At 43.5% G+C, this 24,753-nt stretch overlaps 1 long non-coding RNA gene and 1 other non-coding gene across 2 annotated transcripts in view; both read left to right on the forward strand.

Annotated features, from left to right (window-relative positions):
* Positions 1–24,753, forward strand: part of LOC139278315 (uncharacterized) — a 336,524-nt gene that overhangs the window by 125,970 nt on the left and 185,801 nt on the right. The gene's annotated exons all lie outside the window — the stretch shown is intronic.
* trnag-ucc (transfer RNA glycine (anticodon UCC)) lies at positions 14,889–14,960 on the forward strand. Its single transcript has one exon. It is a non-coding gene; the product is annotated as a tRNA-Gly (tRNA).

The following is a 24,753-nucleotide window of genomic DNA, read 5'->3' on the forward strand; positions in this document are numbered from 1 at the left end:
CCCCTCCCCCCTGGAACTGTGTGTTCGCAGGTGCAACACGTGTGCTCAGCTGGGCAACGCACCCAGGGAAGACCCTCTTAGCCCCTGGTCCTGGCCCGCCAAGCCATGGTAATGCATCCATGTGGACTAAGCAGGTCCTTTCATGGGAAAAATGTTTTTGGTTGTAGTAGACGCCTACTCCAAATGGATTGAGTGTGCCATTTTAAATTCAAACACATCCTCTGCCACGGTAGAAAGTCTACGGGCAATGTTCGCCGCCCATGGTCTACCGGATGTTTTGGTTAGTGACAATGGCCCCTGCTTCACAAGCACTGAATTCCAGGACTCATAGCAGGCAATGGAATCAACCATGTCCAAACGGCACCATTCAAGCCGGCCTCAAACGGCCAGGCGGAACGAGCAGTGCAGATAATCAAACAGGGGATGCTCAGAATCCAAGGGGGTTCCCTACAAAGCCGCTTATCACACCTCCTGTTGGCCAATAGATCCCAACCACACTTGCTCACAGGGGTTCCATCCGCAGAGCTACTAATGTAAAGGATGATCAAAACCAGGTTGTCCCTTATACACCCCACTATGAAAGAAATTGTTGAGAGCAGGCGTCAGTCACAATGTGACTACCATAACAGGAATGCAAGGGCGCGATGTATTGATGTTAATGATCCTGTTTTTGTCCTTAATTATGCTGCAGGCCCCAAATGGCTTGCAGGCACTGTGATTGCCAAAGAGGGGAATAGGATTTTGGTAGTTAAACTTACCAATGGACAAATCTGCCGCAAACACGTGGATCAAACTAAAAGGAGGTTCAGCAACCCCATAGAAGAAGCAGAGGAAGAACACAATGTAGAGTTTACTCCACCACAGGTGACCGAACACCGGAACCAAGTGGAGGAGAGCCCAGTCACTGTGGGCAGTCCGGACAGCCTGAGGCACCGCAAACAGCAGACACTCAGGCCAGCGCCCAACAACTGGAGGCCCAACTCAGGCGCTCTACAAGGGAGCGTAAACCACCAGAGAGACTTAACCTGTGATCCCAATAAGACTTTGGGGGGGGGGAGGTGATGTCATGTATTCAACTATCATTGTAACCCATGTATAAGCTGACCTAAGTTGTACACCTTGAGAACATTGACCACAAGGGGGTGAACTTGTGGGAGACACTCCTAAGCTGGACTTTCAGATATAAAAGGGAAAGTTCCACTCACCTTCATCACTTGAGGTCTTGGTAATAAAAAGGTAACTGGTCACAGAGTGACCTTCTCTCAAGTATGGGCCTCGTGTGCATTTATACCGTATAGTAAGGACATATCAAAATGTTGATGTAGAAAGTTGCCGTGTTGGTATTTATGATGCCTGTGCGATTTGCTATATCTATGGTAGTACAATTGAGTTCATTTACAGAGCCCCTTGTAGGCTGCCAGAATTATGGTAGTAAATGACATAACTCATGCCTGAAATTGATGATTTCAAATACACCAATTTTGGAAATGTATACCTTTCCTGGCAGTATCTCTTTGCAATAAGTTTGAAAAATTATCTGCAATATTATAGTGAGGCTTCAGATTACACTCTTTTATTAATAGTAGATTTTTCATGGCATTGTTCACATTACAAGGTTGTGTTGTTGCAACTGAAACGGGCAGTTGGGGTGTGAGAGTATTTAGATGGGCTCGGGTGTCGGGGAAAAATTAGGTTTCAGTATGCTGAGAGCTTTTGGGGAGCGAGAGTTGGCTGGGGTGTGATGTACTTGCATGATAAACGGAATTGAAAGGAATTATCTCATCACTTTCATCCAAAATGAAATAACTGCAAGTAAATCTTACTGGTAACTTTGTAGCTGAGCCTAGCAGGGTATTTTGTATGACTGTCACTTTGCATGCATGGCAGTATGTGCTGCGTACAAGACATTATATTTTATATATATTAACATGGAGAGATTCACACTGAGTCAGATGGTTGGTTTTGCATGACTGTGGTAGGAGAATAGCTGCGATTTGGAAGTGGGGAAAGGGTAAGCATTTTCAATGAAAGATTTTGAAAGACGAGATCACCAGAGAGACAGTAAAGTAAATACTTTTTTGAATAATTCCTAGAAAATAAATGAATATATTACCTCTTTATCCATTGCAATTACAGCTGCATAAATAAATCTGTTTACATGAACTGTCATTGAGCCTCTACCAATGTAAAACACTCAGAAGTTTTTTTATATATCCTATAACAAATGTTGATAACCTGGACACCTGATTTGAACATGACAAAGGCACACTCAGCCCAGTTTATCCTTCAAAATTCTCCTCACTAACATCTGGGGACTTGTGCCAAAATTGGGAGACCTGTCCCACAGAATAGTCAAGTAATAACCTAACATAGTCATACTCACAGAACAATAACTTTCAGCCAAGGTCCCAGACTCCACCATCACCATCCTTGGGTAGGTCCTGTCCCATTAGCAGGACAGTACAACCAGACTGCTCAGTGGTATGCAGTCGGGAGGCAATGGCCTTGGGAGTCCTCAACATTGACTCCGATCCCATGATGTCTCATGGCATCAGGTCAAACGTGGGCAAGGAAACCTCCTGCTAATTACCACCTACCACCCTCCCTCAACTGATGAATCAATGCTTCTCCATGTTGAAAACCACTAGGAAGAAGCACTAAGGGTAGCTAGGGCACAGAATGTACTCTGGGTTGGGGGCTTCAATGTTGTTCACCAAGAGTGGTTCAGCAGCATCAATACTGACCGAGCTGGCTGTGTGCTGATGTACATAGCTGCCAGACTGGGCCTGCGGTAGGGGGTTAGAAAACCAACATGAGAGAAAAACCTACTTGATCTCATCCTCACCAATCTACCTTTCCCAGATGCATCTGTCCATGACAGTATTGATAGCAGTGACCACCGCATAATCCTTGTGGAGACGAAGTTCCATCTTCACACTGAGGGCACCTTCCATCGTGTTGTGTGGCACTACCACCATACTGCTGAATGGGATAAATGCAGAACAGGTCCAGAAGCTCAAAACAAGGCATCCATGAGCCATCAGGAGCAGCAGAATTGTATTGCACCACAACCTGTAACCTAATGGCCCGGCATATCCCTTACTCTACTATTGCCATCAAGCCAAGGGACCAACCCTAGTTCAATGAGTAGTGTAGAAGAGCATGCCTGGAGCAGCACCAGGCATACCTAAAAATGAGGTGCCAACCTGGTGAAGCTATGTAAATGCTAAACAGTGCAAGCAGGATGCTATAGATAGAGCTAAGCGATCCCACAACCACATCCAGTCATGAATGGTGGTGAACAATTAAACAATGGAGGCTCCATGAACACCCCCATTCTTAATGATGGTAGAGCCTAATATGTGAGTGCAGAAGAGAAGACTGAAGCGTTTGCAACTATCTCCAGCCAGAAGTGCCAAGTGGATGATCCATCTTGTGCTCCTCCTGAGGCCCCCACTATCACAGAAGCCAGTCTTCAGCCAATTCGATTCACACCACGTGAAATCAAGAAATGGCTGAGCACACTGGATACAGAAAAGGCTATGGGCCCCAACAACATCCCAGCCGTAATGCTGAAGACTTGTGCTCCAGAACCAGCCGCGCCTCTAGATAAGCTGTTCCAGTATACCTACAACACTGGCATCTACCCAACAAAGTGGAAAATTGCCCAGGTATGGCATGTCCACAAAAAGCAGGACAAATCCAATCCAGCTAATTACATCCCCATCAATCTACTCTCAATCATCAGCAAAATGATGGAAGATGCCGTCGATAGTGATATCAAGCAGCACTTACTCACCAATAACCTGCTCACCGATACTCAGTTTGGGTTCTGCCAGGACCGCTCAGCTCCAGACCTCAGTGCACCCTTGGTCCAGACATTGAGTTCAGTAGTAGGGGCATCGATCAAGTGAACTGCTCTGTTCTGCATGGTGTTGAGTTTCTTGAGTGTTGTGGTTACACCCATTTAGGTGAGTGAGGATTCCATCGTATTCCTGAATGGATCCTTGTGTAACAGAGTGAGGGGGGATGATATGTGAGCTATAGGCTTTTGAGAACTCTGTATCCGCTCTACGGTTACCACTTTAAGAAATTATATAAAATGCCAGAATGACCAAGCCAAGGCAGTATAGCCTTAGAAAATGCTTAAAGGCAATTAAGGTCAATCAGGAATGACTCCTAGTAGGTTGAAAGGCAGGGAAATAGTTCAGTCATCATCGTCTTTCGTATGGTAGTAGGAAAGCAAATCAAATGCCAATATCGAAGTCAGATATCCAGGCCAAAGATTCCGGTGTAACAGCATGGATACCTGATAGGCTGCCTGCAAATTTCCTCTGAGGGCAGTGCTCAATGATGTGCTCCAGGGTCTGATTGGGAGCTCCATAGTCACATGATGGGGATGCTTTAATCGTCTTTCATCTATGGAGAAGGTAGCAGTATCTATCATGACCAGTTCTGAGGCAGTTGATGATTGTCTACTGTTTGCGAGGAAGGTTTGATCCTTCAGGTTGTACTGTGGGGTCTTCTTCAATGAATCCATTCCGTATGTCTCAGTTCTTCCAAGCATTTCGCCATCGGTCATCAAGGCTGAGGGGAGATCGCTGTAGGGCTTCGGCAGCGACCCCAAATGGCCTTCTAGATTTGAAATGGTTTGGTGGTAGGTTGTTCAAGTTGGCCTGGAACGGCATGTCTTTGCTGGTGTAGAGTTTGTATTCTCTGGAGATTGCATATTCGTGGTATAGGTGTGGTGGTGCGATGTTTGCAAGCATGGACAGCCAATGTATTGGTGTCGATAAAAAAGTACCGGTGGTAATTCTCATAGTAGAATTAATCTGGACATCAACGGGTTTGACATGCGGACTTGATAGCCATGCCGGAGAGCAGTACTCCGCTGTAGAGTACACCAGGACGAGTGCTGCTATATGGAGGGAGGGATCTCTGCTCCCCAAGTAGATCTGGCGAGTTACTGGATCAAGTTGACCCTACTCTTTAGTTTCTTCCCTACATTCTGGAGATGTTGTCTGTGTGACAGGGTGCGATCAAGCGTGACTCCTAAATAGGTGGATTTTTTCGGTATGGTTTACCTCTGCGCTGCGAAAGGAGACTTTCAAAGCTTGGTTTGCTTGATGGATGTTGATGTAGAATATCGAGGTGATGGTCTTTTGTGGGTTTGGTTCAGCTGGGAGATATTGGAGCAGAAGGGGCTAAGAGTGAGAATGTATATGCTGGAAAGTAGTCCCTGTTACTGTTTCATTCATCTCTGCACTTAAAGACACAACAGCCATGAATGAATAAATTTCAGTTGTTTTCAATATTAAGCTCTGGTCTGTGTGTCTCATTGACCACTGGGTCCTAGGCCTGTTTCAATCGGCTACACTTGTAAATGTTGGAGAGGATTTAAGTGGTCATGAAGTGAGCCATTGGTCACAGAGTACTCAGCCTTGCTCTTGTAGACATAGTCTTAAATATAGAAACATACAAAACAGGTGCAGGAGTAGGCCATTCGGCCCTTCGAGCCTGCACCACCATTCAATATGATCATGGCTGATCATGCAACTTCAGTACCCCATTCCTGCTTTCTCTCCATACCCCTTGATCCCTTTAGCCATAAGGGCCACATCTAACTCCCTTTTGAATATATCTAACGAACTGGCCTCAACAACTTTCTGTGGTAGAGAATTCCACAGGTTCACAATTCTCTGAGTGAAGAAGTTTCTCCTCACCTCAGTCCTAAATGGCTTACCTCTTATCCTTAGACTGTGATCCCTGGTTCTGGACTTCCCCAACATCGGGAACATTCTTCCTGCATCTAACCTGTCCAATCACGTCAGAATTTTATATGTTCCAATGAGATCCCCTTTCATTCTTCTAAATTCCAGTGAATATAAGCCAGTCTTTCTTCATATATCAGTCCTGCCATCCCGGGAATCAGTCTGGTAAACCTTTGGTGCACTCCCTCAATAGCAAGAATGTCCTTCCTCAGATTAGGAGACCAAAACTGCACATAATATTCAAGGATTGGCCTCATCAAGGCCCTGCACAACTGCAGTAAGATCTCCCTGCTCCTATACTTAAATCCTCTCGCTATGAAGGCCAACATACCATTTGCCTTCTTCACCGCCTGCTGTACCTGCATGCCAACTTTCAATGACTGATGTACCATGACACCCGAGTCTCGTTGCACCTCCACTTTTCCTAATCTTGTCACCATTCAGATAATATTCTGCCTACCTGTTTTTGCCACCAAAGTGGATAACCTCACATTTATCTACATTATACTGCATTTGCCGTACATTTTCCCACTCACTTAACTTGTCCAAGTCACCCTGCAGCCTCTTAGCATCCTCCTCATAGCTCACACTGCCACCCAGCTTAGTGTCATCTGCAAACTTGGAGATATTACATTCAATTCCTTCGTCTAAATCATTAATGTATATTGTAAGTAGCTGGGGTCCCAGCACTGAACCTTGCGATACCCCACTAGTCACTGCCTGCCATTCTGAAAAGGACCTGATTATTCCTACTCTTTGCTTCCTGACTGCCAACCAGTTCTCTATCCACGTAAATATGCTATCCCCAATACCATGTGCTTTAATTTTGCACACTAATCTCTTGTGTGGGACCTTGTCAAAAGCCTTTTGAAAGTCCAAATACACCACATCCACTGGTGCTCCCTTGTCCACTCTACTAGTTACATCCTCAAAAAATTCTAGAAGATTTGTCAAGCAGGATTTCCTTTCATAAATCCACGCTGACTTGGACCGATCCTGTCACTACTTTCCAAATGCGCTGCTATTACATCTTTAAGAATTGATTGATGATTGATTCCAACATTTTTCCCACTACCGATGTCAGGCTAACCCCCTGTTTTCTCTTTCCCTCCATTTTTAAAAAGTGGGGTTACATTAGCTACCCTCCAATCCATAGGAACTGATCCAGAGTCTATAGAATGTTGGAAAATGACCACCAATGCATCCTCTATTTCGAGGGCCACTTCCTTAAGTACTCTGGGATGCAGACTATCAGGCCCCGGGGATTTATCACCCTTCAATCCCATCAATTTCCCTAACACAATTTCCTGACTAATAAGGATTTCCTTCAATTCCTCCTTCTCGCTAGACCCTCGGTCCCCTAGTATTTCCGGAAGGTTATTTGTGTCTTCCTTAGTGAAGACAGAACCAAAGTATTTGTTCAATTGGTCTGTCATTTCTTTGTTCCCCGTTATAAATTCACCTGATTCTGGCTGCAAAGGACCGACGTTGGTCTTCACTAATCTTTTTCTCTTCACATATCTGTAGAAGCTTTTGCAGTCAGTTTTTATGTTCCCTGCAAGCTTCCTCTCATACTTTATTTTCCCCCTCCTAATTAGACCCTTTGCCCTCCTCTGCTGAATTCTAAATTTCTCCCAGTCCTCAGGTTTGCTGCTTTTTCTCGCCAATTTATATGCCTCTTCCTTAACATTATCCTTAATTTCCCTTGTTAGCCACGGTTGAGCCACCTTCACGGTTTTATTTTTACGCTAGACAGGAATGTACAATTGTTGAAGTTCATCCATGTGATCTTTAAATGTCTGCCATTGCCTATCCACCGTCAACCCTTTAAGTATCATTCGCCAGTCTATCCTAGCTAATTCACGTCTCATACCATCGAAGTTACCTTTCTTTAAGTTCAAGACCTTAGTCTCTGAATTAACTGTGTCACTCTCCATCTTAATGAAGAATTCTACCATATTATGGTCACTCTTCCCCAAGGGGCCTCGCACAACAAGATTGCTAATTAATCCTCTCTCATTACACAACACCCAATCTAGGATGGCCAGCTCTCTAGTTGGTTTCTCGACATATTGGTGTAGAAAGCCATCCCTTATACACCCCAGGAAATCCTCCTCCACTGTAATGCTACCAGTTTGGTTAGCCCAATCTATATGTAGATTAAAGTCACCCATGATAACTGCTGTACCTTTATTGCACGCATCCCTAATTTCCTGGTTTGATGCCATCCCCAACCTCACTACTACTGTTTGATGGTCTGTACACAACTCCCACTAGTGTTTTCTGCCCTTTGGTGTTCCGCAGCTCTACCCATACAGTTTCCACATCATCCAAGCTAATGTCCTTCCTTACTATTGCGTTAATCTCCTCTTTAACCAGCAACGCTACCCCACCTCCTTTTCCTTTCTGTCTATCCTTCCTGAATATTGAATACCCCTGGATGTTGAGTTCCCAGCCTTGGTCACCCTGGAACCATGTCTCCGTAATCCCAATTACATCATATCCGTTATCTGCGCAGTTAACTCATCCACCTTATTACAAATGCTCCTCGCATTGAGACACAGAGCCTTCAGGCTTGTTTTTTTTAATGCTCTTTGTCCTTTTAGAATTATGTTGTACTGTGGCTTTTTTGATTTTTGCCTTTGATTTCTCTGCCCTCCAGTTTTCCTTATCTCCTTTCTACCTTTTGCTTCTGACCCCATTTTACTTCATTCTGTCTCCCTGCATAGATTCCCATTCCCCTGCCATATTAGTTTAAACCCTCCCCAACAGCACTAGCAAACACTCCCCCTCGGACATTGGTTCAGGTGCAGACCGTCCGGTTTGTATTGGTCCCACCTCCCCCAGAACCGGTTCCAATGTCCCACGAATTTGAATCCCTCCCTCTTGCACCATTCCTCAAGCCACGTATTCATCTTAACTATCCTGCTATTTCTACTTGACTAGCACGTGGCACTAGTAGCAATCCTGAGATTACTACCTTTGAGATCCTACTTTTTAATTTAACTCCTCGCTCCCTAAATTCAGCTTGTAGGACCTCATCCCGTTTTTTTACCTATATCATTGACACCTATATGCAGCACGATAACTGGCTGTTCACCATGGTGCCATGAACTTGGCTGCTGCTGCCTTCCCCTGATGTCCTGTAGCCACTCTGAGACATCCTTGACCCTTGCACCAGGGAGGCAACATACCATCCTGGAGTCTCGATTGTGGCCGCAGAAATGCCTATCTATTCCTCTTACAATAGAATCCCCTACCACAAAAGTTCTCCCACTCTTTTTCCTGCCCTCCTGTGCAGCAGAGCCATGCATGGTGCCATGAACTTGGCTGCTGCTGCCTTCCCCTGATGAGCCATCTCCCCCAACAGTATCCAAAAAGGTAGATCTGTTTTGGAGGGAGATGATCGCAGGGGACCCCTGCACTACCTCCCTACTCCATTCTCTGCCTGATGGTCACCCATTCCCTATCTGCCTTTATAACCTTTACCTGCAGTGTGACCAACACACTAAACATGCTATTCACGACATCCTGAGCATCACGGATGCTCCAGAGTGAATCCATGCACAGCTCCAGTGCCGCAATGCGGTCTGACAAGAGCTGCAGCTGGATACACTTCCCACACACAGTAGTCAGGGACACTTCCAGTGTCCCTGATTTTCCACAAAGCACAGGAGGAGCATGACATGGGTCTGAGCTCTCCTGTCATGACTTAACCCTTAAATTTATTTAATTTGGCAACAATGCCAAAGGTTTCTTACTGATGAAAAAGAAAAATGATAAAGAAAAAAGAAAAATTACTCACCAATCAGCCAGCCAATCACTTGCCCACTTGGCTGTGATGTCACACTCGATTTCTTTTTACTTCTTTGTTTTACTTTCGGCCTTGAACTCTCGGCGTGTGTTGCTCCTCCGACTCCCCCCCGCCCTTTTATCAGGGCCTCGATCTCCCGGTGTGTGTTGCTCCTCCGACTCCCTGCACCCTTTTATCAGGGCCTCTATCTCCCAGCATGATACGGTTGAGCCAGTTAAGCTTCTTGTCAGTGGTGACATCCACTATGCTGATGGTGAGGAAATTGGTAATGATGGTGCTATCGAACATCATGAGGAGATGCTTGGTCTTTATCATGTTGGAAATGGTCTTTACTGAGCACTTATGTGGCAAGAATGTTATTTGTCACTTGTCAGACTAAGCCTGGATATTATTTAGGTCCTGCTGTGTTGCTGGTATGTGCTGCATCATTATTGGAGGAGTTATGAATGGAGCTGAACACTGAAATCGTTAGCAAAAGCCCGCATTCGTGACCTTGTGTTGGAAGGAAAATGATGAATTAAGCAACTGAAGTTGGTTGGGCTAAGGACAGTTCCCTGAGGAACTCCTGGAGTGCCCTGGGTGTCCTGGTTGGCCTCTGACAACCACAATCATCTTCCTTTGTGTCAGGTATAACTCCAGCTGCTGGGAGGGATTTCCCTTTAACTCCCATTGACATCAATTTTTGCTAGGGCTCATTGATATTATATTTGGCCAAATGCTGCATTGATGTCGAGGGCAGCTGCTCTCGCCTTTTCTCTGGCATCCTGCTCTTGTTTGAATCAGGATTGGAACCAACTGGTTCTGGCGGAATCTAAACTGAGCGTCTGTCAGCAGATTCTTCGGCAGTATATGTTGCTTGATGGCATTTTGATGAGTTCTTCCATCACTTTAGTGATGATTGGGCAGAGCTAATAGAATAGTAATCGGTGGAGGTGTGATTTCATTCAGTAAGTTTGACATTTCAGGAGATACCTAATATTTGTACTGTCTTGTAAACCAATGTGTTCGTGCTTTTAGCAAATACACAGACATTAATTGTTATATTCTTCACTAACATTGGCACACATACTTGTTAATGTAGCGACTTAATCCATTGGCCAATGTTTTTATTGTGTTACTTTTCTTACTTATAAATACTTCCTCGTCATCATTCATCCCTCACTCAAACAATACCACAAAGATAGATTAACTGGTCATACGTCTCATTGGTGTTTTCTCCAATTTAATATGGAGAAAGACCGAAGCCATTGTTTTTTGTCCCCGCCACCAACTCCATTCCTTAGGCACTGACTCCATCCCTCTCGCCAACTTCTGTCTGAGGCTGAACCAGACTGTTCGCAACCTTGGTGTCATATTTGACCCTGATAATGAGTTTTTGACCACATATCCACAGCATAATTCAGACCGCCTATTTCCACCTCCGTAACATCGCCCGTCTCCGCCGCTGCCTCAGCTGATCTGCTGTTGAAGCCCTCATCCATGCCATTGTTACCTCTAGACTTGACTATTCCAATGCACTCCTGGCTGGCCTCCCACATTCTACCCGACATAAATTGAAAGTGATCCAAAACTCGGCTGCCCATGTCCTAACTCGCACCAAGTCCCACTCACCCATCACCCCTTTGCTCGATGACCTACATTGCTTCCCAGTTAAGCAACGACTCGATTTCAAATTCTCAATCCTTGTTTTCAAATCCCTCCATGGCCTTGCCCCTCCCGATCTGTGTTATCTCCTCTAACCCCACAACCCCCCGAGATGTCTGCACTCCTCTAATTCTGCCCTCTTGAGCATCCCTGATTAAAATTGCTCAACCATTGGTGGCCATGCCTTCTGTTGCCTAGGCCCTAAGCTCTGGAATTCCCTGCCTAAACCTCTCCACCTCTCTACCTCCCTTTCCTTCTTCAAGACGCTCCTTAAAACATACCTCTTTGACCAAGCTTTTGCCCTAATTTCTCCTTATGCAGCTCGATGTCAAATTTTTAAATCTCATAATACTCCTGTGAAGTGCCTTGGAACATTTCACTATGTTAAAGGCACTATATAAATACAAGTTGTTGTGGTTTGTGTGACCTTGCTGTGTGCAAATCGGTTGCCACTTTTCTTTTACAAAATACTGACCACATTGCAAAACTCAACTCACTGGCTGTCCTGAGGTTGTGAAAGATGTTTTATTTACAAATTATTTCTTAGATGGCACTGTGGATATTCCTAAATTACTATCCTTAAGGCCCTGTTCATCAATTTAACAGCTTTCCAAGGTTATTTGTTCTAAAATGAGTCACGGTTTCTTGCTGTTCACCTTTCCTTTTCAGAATCTTTTCCACCTACTCAGTTCTGTTTCTTTTCATGGCTACATTTGGGGCTTCAGGTTCTGGCTGCAGGAATATATTCATAAGAACATAAGAAATAGGAGCAGGAGTAGGCCATATGGCCTCTCGAGCCTGCTCCGCTATTTAATACAACCATGGCTGATCTGATCATGGACTCAGGTCCACTTCCCTGCCCGGTCCTCATAACCCCTTATCCCCTTATCGGTTAAGAAACTGTCTATCTCTGTCTTAAATTTATTCAATGTTCCAGCTTCCACAGCTCTCTGAGACAGCGAATTCCACAGATTTACAACCCTCTGAGAGAAGAAATTCCTCCTCATCTCAGTTTTAAATGGATGGCCCCTTATTCTAAGATTATGCCCCCTAGTTCCAGTCTCCCCTATCAATGGAAGCATCCTCTCTGCATCCACCTTGTCAAGCCCCCTCATAATCTTATACGTTTCGATAAGATCACCTCCCATTCTTCTGAATTCCAATGAGTATAATTCCCCATAATTACCACAAACCTTTTCTTATCAATGTTATCACTTCTCCCAAACAGTAACATCTCGTTCCATAATGCTCTAGTGTTGGTTGTGATTTGGTTGTATAATTCCAAACAAAGTAATTTGCTTCATGTACATATAACAAAGTGAGTAATCTGCACCCACTTTATACAATGGCCGGGCCACAGATTACAGAAGTGAAAGCATTGTTCCCGATCTTGACTGGGGCGGGATGACTGAGCGGGGCGAGGAGTTTTGGATGGAAACCCAGGAGTCAGGGCTTCCCTGCATGCTGTGGAGATTTGACTCCACTCGTGCATCTTTTTTCCCCAGCAGATTTCCTTCCCGAAGCCAGCTTGATTGACAGGCTTTTGGGTGGGAGATGCTCCGGAGTAGGCCTGAGTCTGGGAGCGGGTGGGGGTGGTCTACGATCTTCCTGTGTGTCTGGGAGGGCTGCGGTGAGGGAGCAGCGGCTGCGATTTGGGAGCGTGGTCCAATCCTGGAGCACGGTCCGCAATGCTGAGGGGGAAAGTTGGCAGTCCTGTGTGGGTGGGTGTCTGCAATGCTGAGGAGGGCAAGCAGGTAAGCTTGGTGGGCTAGGAGGAAATACTCCTGCTTCTCCTGGCCCGCAATCAGTGCTGGAAAGGTACTTGCCCTCTTCCACGCAGCTGGCGTCGCCTCCCTTTAGCTGCTGGATTTCAAAAGGCCCGGGGTAAAACTGGAAGGCAGATAAAATCTGAGGGAAACAGCCTCATTATAATAATTAAATGTCCAAACTGTAAAGTCCTGTCCCCTCAATACAGATTCATACGAGGCATGTAGTGAAGTCAAGGTCACTCTGGACCTGCACTTTTATTTCACAGCTCTGGAATGCTGCACTTGCCTGAGACCTGTCCTTATATACCTGTCTCTTGCAAGTGCACCCCTGGTGGTAAGGTATGCTGATGGTTACAGGTCATATCTTATTTGAGTCATTTATAGCATGTTAGGATGCAGTTATATATAATAATGTCAGATACATGACACAAACCGCCTCCTTGGAGCGGTTTGGTTGCCTGCCCACCGTCCCACCTCTGCTCAAACCAGATGCGGGCTGGGTACAAGGCGGGTTGGGTTCAGGTTTGAGATCTTTTAAAATTTCACAGCCGAAGGACCCAAACCCACCCGTTTTTGAGGGTTAAAATTCTAATCTTATCTTGCCGCGCACTGTGGGAAACTGTATGATGACAACCCTGTACAAATTAGTACATGCACACACAGCAATGCAGCTTTCTCCTGCAAATAAAACCATGCAGTACAGACTTCTCTGAATCTTTTATCACACACCAACGCAACACAATTACAGTTTTGTAGGTTTACTTTGATTATTTATAAAGTACAACAAATTCCATCATTTAAATTTGAAAAACACAGACCTTTTCAGTCAACAGCAATTGGCATAACTCATCCCCTTGTCACTTGGGTCCAACAAAATTTAACAAAAAACTTTGGGGATTCTAAAACCTGCAGAAACTAAAATAAATTAATTCTTACTGGCAGCTGAGCAACTCTTTCCTTTTGCTTCACACTTCCTCTCTCCCCACTTTTTTTTGTTTTGCAACACACATCTGTTCTGTAGCCAGACAAACTTACAAATGCCAACATTTTTATGGTCACATGAGATTTTACTTGACTCAGCCAATGAATAACTACTATAGACCTCATGTATTACAGTCCCAGACTCCCACATGATCAAACACATGTGATCTATTTGCATGATAATTTTTTTTAAAGTTCTGCCGAGGAGCCAAGAGTTTCCATTGGAAAAACAGTAAAATGAGAATTCAAAATCATCCATTGTGACAGAATGGAGACATCGTTGGATTTATTCCTTTGGAAGTAGGGAGCTGTGTTTTATCCAGTCACCACATTTTCAGATTTTTGGACAAACTAACTACGCATGAAATCTAAAATATAAATATAATTAACAAAATGCCAAGACTTAATTTGGCAGATTCTTTTTCCCACTCATCAGTTGCTTTGGCAGGAAAAATCTCAAAAGTTGGCCCAATATTTGGCACGATTTTCCTTTATTTTCTTTGTCTCTGTTGGAAAAATGTCTCAGTTTATTGCTTTCAGAGCTATTTTTGATTGATCAGTTTATACTGCTTTTTTCAGTTTTCCTGATTGTGTGTAAGAATAGAATGGCACTGCAGCAGCTTCACGCAAGTCAATTCTTATGCATACATCAAGTATTAAAAAGGTTCACACATTTGAGACTTGCATATATTGTAGAAAAATATCTCCAGTGATCCTGCCTTCACGCATACTGTTGACACTACTGCCTCTATTTTGTTGAGTTAACAAAAACATACCAACATCATCCTTCCACTTCAGTTTTCTAGTTGAGAATCTCTAATTAAATGCTAAATAGAATACAGCGGTTTCTGTACTGATGGGACAAAGGTTGGTGTATTGTGGTCGCTTTCTTGGGGTGTGGGATGTTGTGTGATGGTGGTGCAGTGGTAAGCATGGTTGCCTTCCAAGCAGTTGACCTGGGTTCGATTCCCAGTCATCACATCTCTTTCTTTCTACTTGAGGATAAAATGATCGTCTGATGACTTTGGTTGTAAGCAGTTCTGACAATTGCACCCCAAACCTCAAATTGTGGAATGCAACCAGACCATGTTGAGTAATGGAAGTTTTGGACTTTTGCTCAATTAACTTTAAGGGTTAGGTCGAGGATTTTGCAGCATTTTTCACCAGGTGTTTAAACAAGTGGAGCAGAGGCTGTGAATGCTCAGATCGTACATAGACTGCAGCTTTGTTCTTATAAGGTGACAGTAACAATTGACGGTGAAGAAAGGGGAGCTGAACCATCCTAACCATAGTATGTTGTACATGCTTTGGAGAATCAAGATAAGGTTTTCGAATGCAGCTGTCATGTTTTCCTGGTCAAGAAGATCTACAAGAAAGTCCAACAAAAATTTCTCTTTGTTCTTGGGAGTAAAAGATCGGTATCTGGTAAAGTATCAGCCATTCTTGGATCTATCTGCAGCATAGATTGTGCATTTTGGATTGTATCCCAAAATGGTGGCATCCTAAAATCCTTAAGCCAGTACTGCCACTGAGCTGTGTAGATATGACAAATGAAGTGCAGATGCTTTCTCGCACAGAAATACGAGAATCAGGAAAGCCAATCGTCTCTTTGTTGCTCGCTACTCTCCTCGTGGCCAATTTCAGATTAACGGAAGCAGAGGTCTTAGAGCAGCTCAACTGACATTTCTCAATGTTTGAATCCCTTCAGTCTGGTTTTCGCCCCTGCCACAGTACCGAAACAGCTCTCATCAAAGTCACAAATGACATCCTTTGTGAGTGTGACAAAGGTAAACTATCCCTCCTCATCCTTCTGGACCTGTCTGCAGCTTTTGACACAGTTCACCACTCCATCCTCCTCCAACGCTTCGCCACCAACGTCCAGCTAGGTGGGACTGCATTTGCCTGGTTCCATTCTTATCTATCTAATCGTAGCCAAAAAATCTCCTGCACTGGCTTCTCTCCCCACTCCCGCATCATTACCTCTGGTGTCCCCCAAGGATCTGACCTTGGCCCCCTCTTATTTCTCATCTATATGCTGCCCATTGGAGATATTTTCCGAAAACATGGAGAGTCAGTTTCTACATGTACACTGATGACACCCAGCTCTACCTCTCCACCACTTCTCTTGACCCCTGCTTCGTATCTAAATTGTCAGATTGCTTGTCTGACATTCAGTACTGGATGAGCAGAAATGTTCTCCAATTAAATATTGGGAATACCAAAGCCATTATCTTTGATCCCCGCCACAAACTGCGTTCCCTAACCACTGACTCCATCCTTCTCCCAGCATCAATCTGAGGGCGAACAAGACTGTTCACAACTTAGGTGTTATATTTGACCCTGAAATTAGTCCGCAGCATAACTAAAACTGCCTTTTTCCACCTCTGTAACATTGCCCGCCTCCACTCCTGCCTCAGCTCTTCTGCTGCTGAAACCCTCATTCATGCCTTTGTTACCTCTAGACTTGACTACTCCAGCTCATTCCTAGCCGGCCTCCCATACGTAAACTTGAGGTCATCCAAAACGCAACAGCACGTGTACTAACTCACATCAAGTCACAATCGTCCTTCACTCCTGTGCTTTCTGACCTACATTGGCTCCCGGTTAAACAACACCTCGATTTCAAAATTCTCATCCTTGTTTACAAATCACTCTATGGCCTCGCCCCTCCCTATCTCTAATCTTTTTCAATCTCACAACCCCACAAGAGGTCTGCGTTCCTCAAATTCTGGCCTCTTGAACATCCCTCATTATAACTGCTTAACCATCGGTGGCCGTGCCTTCAGCTGTTTGGGCCCTTAGCTCTGGAACTCCCTCCCTAAACCTCTTCGCCTCTCTACCTCTCTTTCCTCCTTTAAAACGTTCCTTAAAACCTACCGCTTTAAACAAGCTTTTGGTCATCTGCCTTAATTTCTTCGTTTGTGGCTTGGTGTCAAATTTATCTGTTTTGTCTTGTAACACTGTTGTGAAGCGCCTTGGGACATTTCACTACATTAAACGCACTATATAAATAAAAGTTATTATTATTATTCTCAGATGCAAATAGTGCATGTCACAGAGAAAGCACATCACCATCGTTATGTAGTTAATTACTCAACTTAACTAACTTATATATTGGAAACCAGGTGCTTCAGTAGTCTTGTCATGACCAGTTGCAGATGGACCAAGTAACTACTATTGGACACGTACAGGAAGAAAAACAGCAGATAACCGGATTGCTGGGGTAATTAATGAACTAGTTTGATTGAGCTGCACCACAGAGTGTAACCACAAATTACAACGTTACGTGCATCATGAAAAGAGTAGGAAATTTAGAATTTGGTGAGAGTAGGGCCCGATTTCGTCAACCTCGGCGGGACTGGGGCAGACAACATCGATGGCAGGTCCCGGCCCCGCTGTTGTCTCCATCCCGGCCTCCCACACGACTTTCTCCTGATTGGGCTTGTTAATCCCACCCAGAGAGGTGCTTGGCCAGTTAAAAGGAAGGAGGTTTGATGACGTCACTTGATTACGTGTCATCAGCCAGTTTCCTGAAAGGGACCATGCGCAAATTAATTTTGACAGTTGTGCTGTCAGTGTTCTACAGCACTGAGATGCTGCAAACACTGACAATGGCTGCACGAAGGTGCACAACTGCACCCAGGCGCTCCCATGACTCCCTCCATCTGCTTATGGATTTCATGGGTAATTTTGAAAGATTTATTTCTAATCTGAAATGATATTATTTTTAAAAAATTACTCGCAAGAATTGCTTTCTATAATTTATCGTTGCTATAGTGTCCATTTTATCATCGTGATAATTGTTGCTGACAGCAAGGGAATGGTATGGTAAGATTATTTCCCTGTGTATTCCTAGCTTCTTATTAATGAATATATATTTACTTTATTTCAAGTTGGTTCAAACTTAAATATTCCAGTTTTTGTCCTTTAAAGTTTTCTAGACTATGAGCACGAAATTGGTGAAAGCTAAGTTCCACCCAAGTACCGTCCAAAGGACTGCTGAGATCCTGACGGTACTTTGGGCGGAAGTTTCATGGAAAAATCTTGGAAAGACCGTCCGGTGGCAAAAATGGGACTTACGCACTGATTCTGGACGGCAGTGGGTGGTAGCTCCCATTCTGGGCGGCAAATGCAATCCTCGGCAAAATACCGCCGAGGATTGAGTCGGGCCCAGGAAGGGGGGAATTGATGAGATAAAAACATTTCTAAACATTAAAAAAAACACTAGAAATCCTTCAGGGGACCCCATCCACCTGAATCCCTGGAAAAAAAATAAAGAAAAGCGGACTAACCTTGTTTTGCAGGTCTTCATACTTACCGTTGAGGTTAGACCTGCCTCCACGTGGTAGCCTTTTCCCCTGCTACAGCGGAGGACTGCCTGGACCAAACTGACAGCTCGACCGGTGATGCATGCCGGCGGATGGTACTCAGCGGTCTTCTCTCCCTGTCGACGGGAGACCTCCACCAAACTCGCTCGGAGGGGAGACTGCCCAGAAACCAGGGAGACCGCTGAGAAAACTCAACAGCAGAGGACGGTATGTCCACCAATTTTAGGCGCTATAAGTCTATGGTATTTCCTTCAGCTTTCAGGTAATATATATTCAACATCTGAAACATTTAAGACTGTGACTATTTTCAAAGCCGGTAGGGTCCCACAATTTCCTTTGCGGTTGTTTTTCTGCGAGTATAAGTTATCCATGTGAAATATTTGCAATGTACAGCAGTTTTGAAATTACAGCTATAAGGGAGCTGAAGTTGAACAAAGAACTTCCTGCATAGATTGCCCATATTGGAGACATTTCTATGTTATTCTTTTTCAGAGATCAGGAATCAAGATTATTAACTGCTCTGGATATTGCCAATTTATGTGAAAATGACTTGTCACTTTTAATTTATGATAAATACAATTACTTTTTTCTTCCATGCAAAGCGACACATGAGGCAACCCATTTCTTCCCCTAATTTTACATTCAGCAGATTGTACATAAGAACATAAGAAATAGGAGCAGGAGTAGGCTATACGGCCCCTCGAGCCCACTCCGCCATTTAAAACGATCATGGCTTATCTGATCATGGACTCAGGTCCACTTCCCTGCCCGCTCTCCAAAACCCCTTATTCCCTTATCATTTAAGAAACTGGCTATTTCTGTCTTAAGTGTATTCAATGTCTCAGCTTCAACAGCTCTCTGAGGCAGCGAATTCCACAGATCCACAACCCTCTGAGAGAAGAAATTTCTCCTCATCTCAGTTTTAAATGGGCAGCCCCTTATTCTCAGATTATGCCCTCTAGTTCTAGTCTCCCCTATCAGTAAAAACATGCTCTCTGCATCCACCTTGGCAAGCCCCCTCATAATCTTATACGTTTCGATAAGATCACCTCTCATTCTTCTGGATTCCAATGAGTAGAGGCCCAACCTACTCAACTTTTCCTCATAAGTTAACCCCCTCATCTCCGGAATCAACCTTGTGAACCTTCTCTGAACTGCCTCCAAAGCAAGTATATCCTTTCATAAATATGAAAACCAAAACTGCACACAATATTCCTGGTGTGGCATCACCAATACCCTGTATAACTGTAGCAAGACTTCCCTGCTTTTATACTCCATCCCCTTTGCAATAAAGGCCAAGATTCCATTAGCCTTCCTGATCACTTGCTGTACCTGCATACTAACCTTTTGTGTTTCATGCAGCAGGACCCCCAGGTCACGCTGTACTGTAGCACTTTGCAATCTTTCTCCATTTAAATAATAAAAAATCTCTTTGATTTTTTCTGCCAAAATGCATGGCCTCGCACTTTCCAGCATTATACTCCATCTGCCAAATTTTTGCCCACTCACTTAGCCTGTCTATATCCTTTTGCAGATTTTTTGTGTCCTCCTCACACATTGCTTTTCCTCCCATCTTTATATCGTCAGCAAACTTGGCTACGTTACATTCGGTCCCTTCCGCCAAGACACACCACTGGTTACTGATTGCCAACCCGAGAATGAAACATTTATCCCTACTCTCTGTTTTCTGTTCATTAGCCAATCCTCTATCCATACTAATATATTACTCCCAACCCCGTGAACTTTTATCTTGTGCAGTAACCTTTTATGTGGCACCTTGTCAAATACCTTCTGGAAGTCCAAATATACCACATCCACTGGTTCCCTTTTATCCACCCTGTTCATTACATCCTCAAAGAATTCTAGCAAATTTGTCAAACGTGACTTCCCCTTCATAAATCCATGCTGACTCTGCCTGACCAAATTTTGTTTTTCCAAATGTCCTGCTACTGTTTCTTTCATAATGGACTCCAACATCTTCCCAACCACAGATGTTAGGCTAACTGGTCTATAGTTTCCTGCTTTTTGTCTGCCTCCTCTGGATTGTACTCGGGATTGTTTCTGCAACAAAGACCCCTTTTCTGTAGATCGGTCATTAGTGTGACTCACAACTCCCTGCCAGGAGGACCAGCTGGATGCAATGGTTGTGCAATGGTTGAGGTTGCCATTCCACTCCCATCAGACAAGAGTACCCTGCTGGATGTCAGCCCAGTATTCAGAGGCCAGTTTTCTGATTTCTGCTCGCTAAGGCTGTCAGGAGTAGGGCACAATTACATTTATATTTCCTCATGATATCTTGGTTTATCAGGTTTAAATAGAGAAAGAGTGAATTTCAACTGCCAGCCGTCAGTTTCTCATTGGAAAAACAGGTGTGGCGAGGCAATGGTGGAGTGGAGTACCTCGGCCACCCCATGGACCTGGCCAAAATTCTGTCTGATGCAGTTTTCAGATGGGCCTGTAAATGGGTGAGCATCACACCTACCTGCTTCCAGCAGAAGGCTGCTTATTAAATATGCGATTTTGAAAAATTAATTGTCCCTGTTGGCCTCTGGTATTAAGGCTATCTCCTGATGATATGAGCACGTAACCATAAACCTCTGCTTGAGTAGCAGGTCTATTGTGGTGATGCACAGTGCTGCTCTCCTCAGTGATGCTTTAGTGTCATAGTTAGGATGTGTCTGCAGCAACTTGGCATTATCTTCATAATTTACATAAACTGTATGTGACTTAACCAATCACTGGCCAATTTGGCAACAGACTCCTTTCTAAAGCCACTCAAGTGCATTGAATATGTAGCTATCATCTGTAGGAACTGTGAGCAAGATAATGTTATACTGATAGCATAGTCATGAAGATTCATTACACAATGTCTACAGTCAGAAGGCTGTCTGATTCCCAGTTCTTATTCAAGACCCAAGGCTGTTTAATCTAATGAAGAAGAGCCCTTCTTTGTTTCATTGGCATCACCTGTAATAAATTGTCATTTTGTCTGATATGAAAGTCACATGAAGAAAGGAATGAACCCTTCTGTTTGGACTACAGCTGCCTTGCAGCTTGGGTCATTTACAAGAAAGCTATGATTCTCACAGCCTAATATCTTGTATTTCAAGAAGTAATGGGCTACAGTCAGAAAAAAGTAGTTATGCATTTTGAAATTAAGTTTTACACTCCCCCCCTCCCCCCCCCCCCAACCTGCTTCTGTGCCATATTAGCATTCCTGTTATTATAGGGCCTTATCAAGCTTAGATAGTGTAGTGGTCCAAATAATACACTTGTGATTAGCTATGAGAAGCGGACTTGTGTTGGGACAAAAAGGAAACTACTCATTTTGGATTATTTCCAACAAGATATAACATCTTTCAAGACAGTCAGAAATTAGGATCCACAAATCTTATTCTTTGGCTCTGCATATGTTAAATGTATCAACTTGCATGAATGTAATTTTGTCAATGCAAAGACGTTCCTTAGGGGTATTCTTTTTGTGTTTTCTGAATACCTTTTCTTTTAAGTTTTATGTGTACTGTCTTTTTCTCTTCACAAGAAGAGGTCAGATGTTTGCATGGAACATTTGGCAATAATAAATTAGCTGCTAATATTTTGGTTTGTCACTCAGGTATTCAGGCAGCTAACATATGAGCTTGATTAATAGCAACACCATCGTGTCAGATGGGAAAGGAGCCAATGATCATATAAATGGAAAATGTACCAAAGCCTGCGGTTGATAAATTGAAGTGACAGAGCAAAGTCTTCTGATCCTTTATTATGGCTCATCGCAATACCTGTACCGTGTGTTAACACTTCGACTGCTGCCACATCCAGGGAAATGTTTGTAGCTGACACACTGACATTGAAACAATGACTAATTTTAAATTAATACATCTATTGAAATGTCAAAAGTAGCTTTAATACTACCACATTAACTTAAAAAGAAATACTAAAAGAAATAAGAAAACACTTGTATTTTCCTCACCCTGTTGTCTCATTTTCCTTTCTTCTGTAAACCATTCCATTCATCATACATTTTGTATTTTTTTTTTACTTTTCTCACTAATCCATAGTAAACTAAACCTTTCATTTACATTTTTTAAGTTCATTTCTTCACTCCCACTGTCCAGTTTAAAGATGGGAGCAAGCTCTAAAATTCCGGATATTTTCCCCGTGTTTCTATTTTAATGGAAAATGTTAAATGTTAATAGACAAGAAAGCGCCAAGTGTTTTCATTCATTACTGACTTGCTCTCATTTTAAAATCTGCTAAATTAATTTAAAAAATTCTTCTTGAGAACTGTTAAGACCATGTTAAAGGTCAATCAAGAAAAATTTGAATTGAACAGGCAGAGATGTAAACAAAAAGTGAATTCTGGGCAGTGAAGGGCAGGATTTTGACACATCATTGCAGCACGGATAGAGTAAATAATACAGAGAAGTTAAGTACAGCGTGAATGAAAGAAAAGTAAGAAATTAGAAATTCGTGCAATAAAGGTACAGCAGTTAAGCAGTTATCATGGGTGACTTTAATCTACATATAGATTGGGTTAACCAAGTTGGTAGCATTGCGGTGGAGGAGGATTTCCTGAAGTGTATTAGGGATGGCTTTCGAGACCAATATGTCGAGGAACCAACTAGAGAGCTGGCCATCCTAGACTGGGTGTTGTGTAATGAGAGAGGACTAATTAGCGAGGCCCCCCTGGGGAAGAGTGACCATAATATGGTAGAATTCTTTATTAAGATGGAGAGTGACAGTGTTAATTCAGAGTCTAGGGTCCTGAACTTAAGGAAAGGTAACTTCGATGGTATGAGACGTGAATTAGCTAGGATAGACTGGCAAATGATACTTAAAGGGTTGACAGTGGATAGGCAATAGCAGACATTTATAGAGTACATGGATGAACTTCAACAATTGTACATCCCTGTCTGGAGTAAAAATAAAAAGGGGAAGGTGGCTCATCCGTGGCTAACAAGGGAAATTAAGGATAGTATTAAATCCAAGGAAGAGGCATATAAATTGGCGAGAAAAAGCAGCAAACCTCAGGACCGGGAGAAATTTAGAATTCAGCAGAGGAGGACAAAGGGTCTAACTAGGAGGGGGAAAATAAAGTATGAGGAAGCTTGCAGGGAACATAAAAACTGACTGCAAAAGCTTCTATAGATATGTGAAGAGAAAAAGATTAGTGAAGACCAACGTAGGTCCTTTGCAGACAGAATCAGGTGAATTTATAATGGGGAACAAAGAAACGGCAGACCAATTGAACAAATACTTTGGATCTGTCTTCACTAAGGAAGACACAAATAACCTTCCGGAAATAATAGGGGTTCGAGGGTCTAACAAAAAGAAGGAACTGAAGGAAATCCTTATTAGTCAGGAAATTGTGTTAGGGAAATTGATGGGATTGAAGGCCGATAAATCCCCAGGGCGTGATAGGCTGCATCCCAGAGTACTTAAGGAAGTGGCCCTAGAAATAGTGGATGCATTGGTGATCATTTTCCAACATTCTATTGAATCTGGATCAGTTCCTATGGACTGGAGGGTAGCTAATGTAACACCACTTTTTAAAAAAGGAGGGAGAGACAAAACAGGGAATGATAGACCGGTTAGCCTGACATCGTGGTGGGGAAAATGTTGGAATCAATTATTAAAGATGAAATAGCAGTGCATTTGGAAAGCGGTGACAGGATCGGTCCAAGTCAGCATGGATTTATGAAAGGGAAATCATGCTTGATAAATCTTCTAGAATTTTTTGAGGATGTAACTAGTAGAGTGGACAAGGGAGAACCAGTGGATGTGGTGTCTTTGGACTTTCAAAAGGCTTTTGACAAGGTCCCACACAAGAGATTAGTGCGCAAAATTAAAGCACATGGTATTGGGGGTAATGTATTGACGTGGATAGAGAACTGGTTGGCAGACAGGAAGCAGAGAGTTGGAATAAACGGGTCCTTTTCAGAATGGCAGGCAGTGATCAGTGGGGTGCCGCAAGGTTCAGTGCTGGGACCACAGCTATTTACATTATACATCAATGATTTAGATGAAGGAATTGAGTGTAATATCTCCAAGTTTGCAGATGATACTAAGCTGGGTGGCAGTGTGAGCTGTGAGGAGGATGCTAAGAGACTGCCGGATGACTTGGACAGGTTAGGTGAATGGGCAAATGCATGGCAGATGCAGTATAATGTGGATAAATGTGAGGTTATCCACTTTGGTGGCAAAAACAGGAAGACAGAATATTATCTGAAAAGTGACAGATTAGGAAAAGGGGAGGTGCAACGAGATCTGGGTGTCATGGTACATCAGTCATTGAAGTTTGGCATGCAGGTACAGCAGGCGGTGAAGAAGGCAAATGGCATGTTGGCCTTCATAGCTAGAGGAGTTGAGTATAGGAGCAGGGCGGTCTAATGCAATTGTACAGAGCCTTGGTGAGGCCACACCTGGAATATTGTGTTCAGTTTTGG

Source organism: Pristiophorus japonicus, chromosome 13 (genome assembly GCF_044704955.1).
Source record: "Pristiophorus japonicus isolate sPriJap1 chromosome 13, sPriJap1.hap1, whole genome shotgun sequence".
NCBI lineage: Eukaryota > Metazoa > Chordata > Chondrichthyes > Pristiophoridae > Pristiophorus > Pristiophorus japonicus.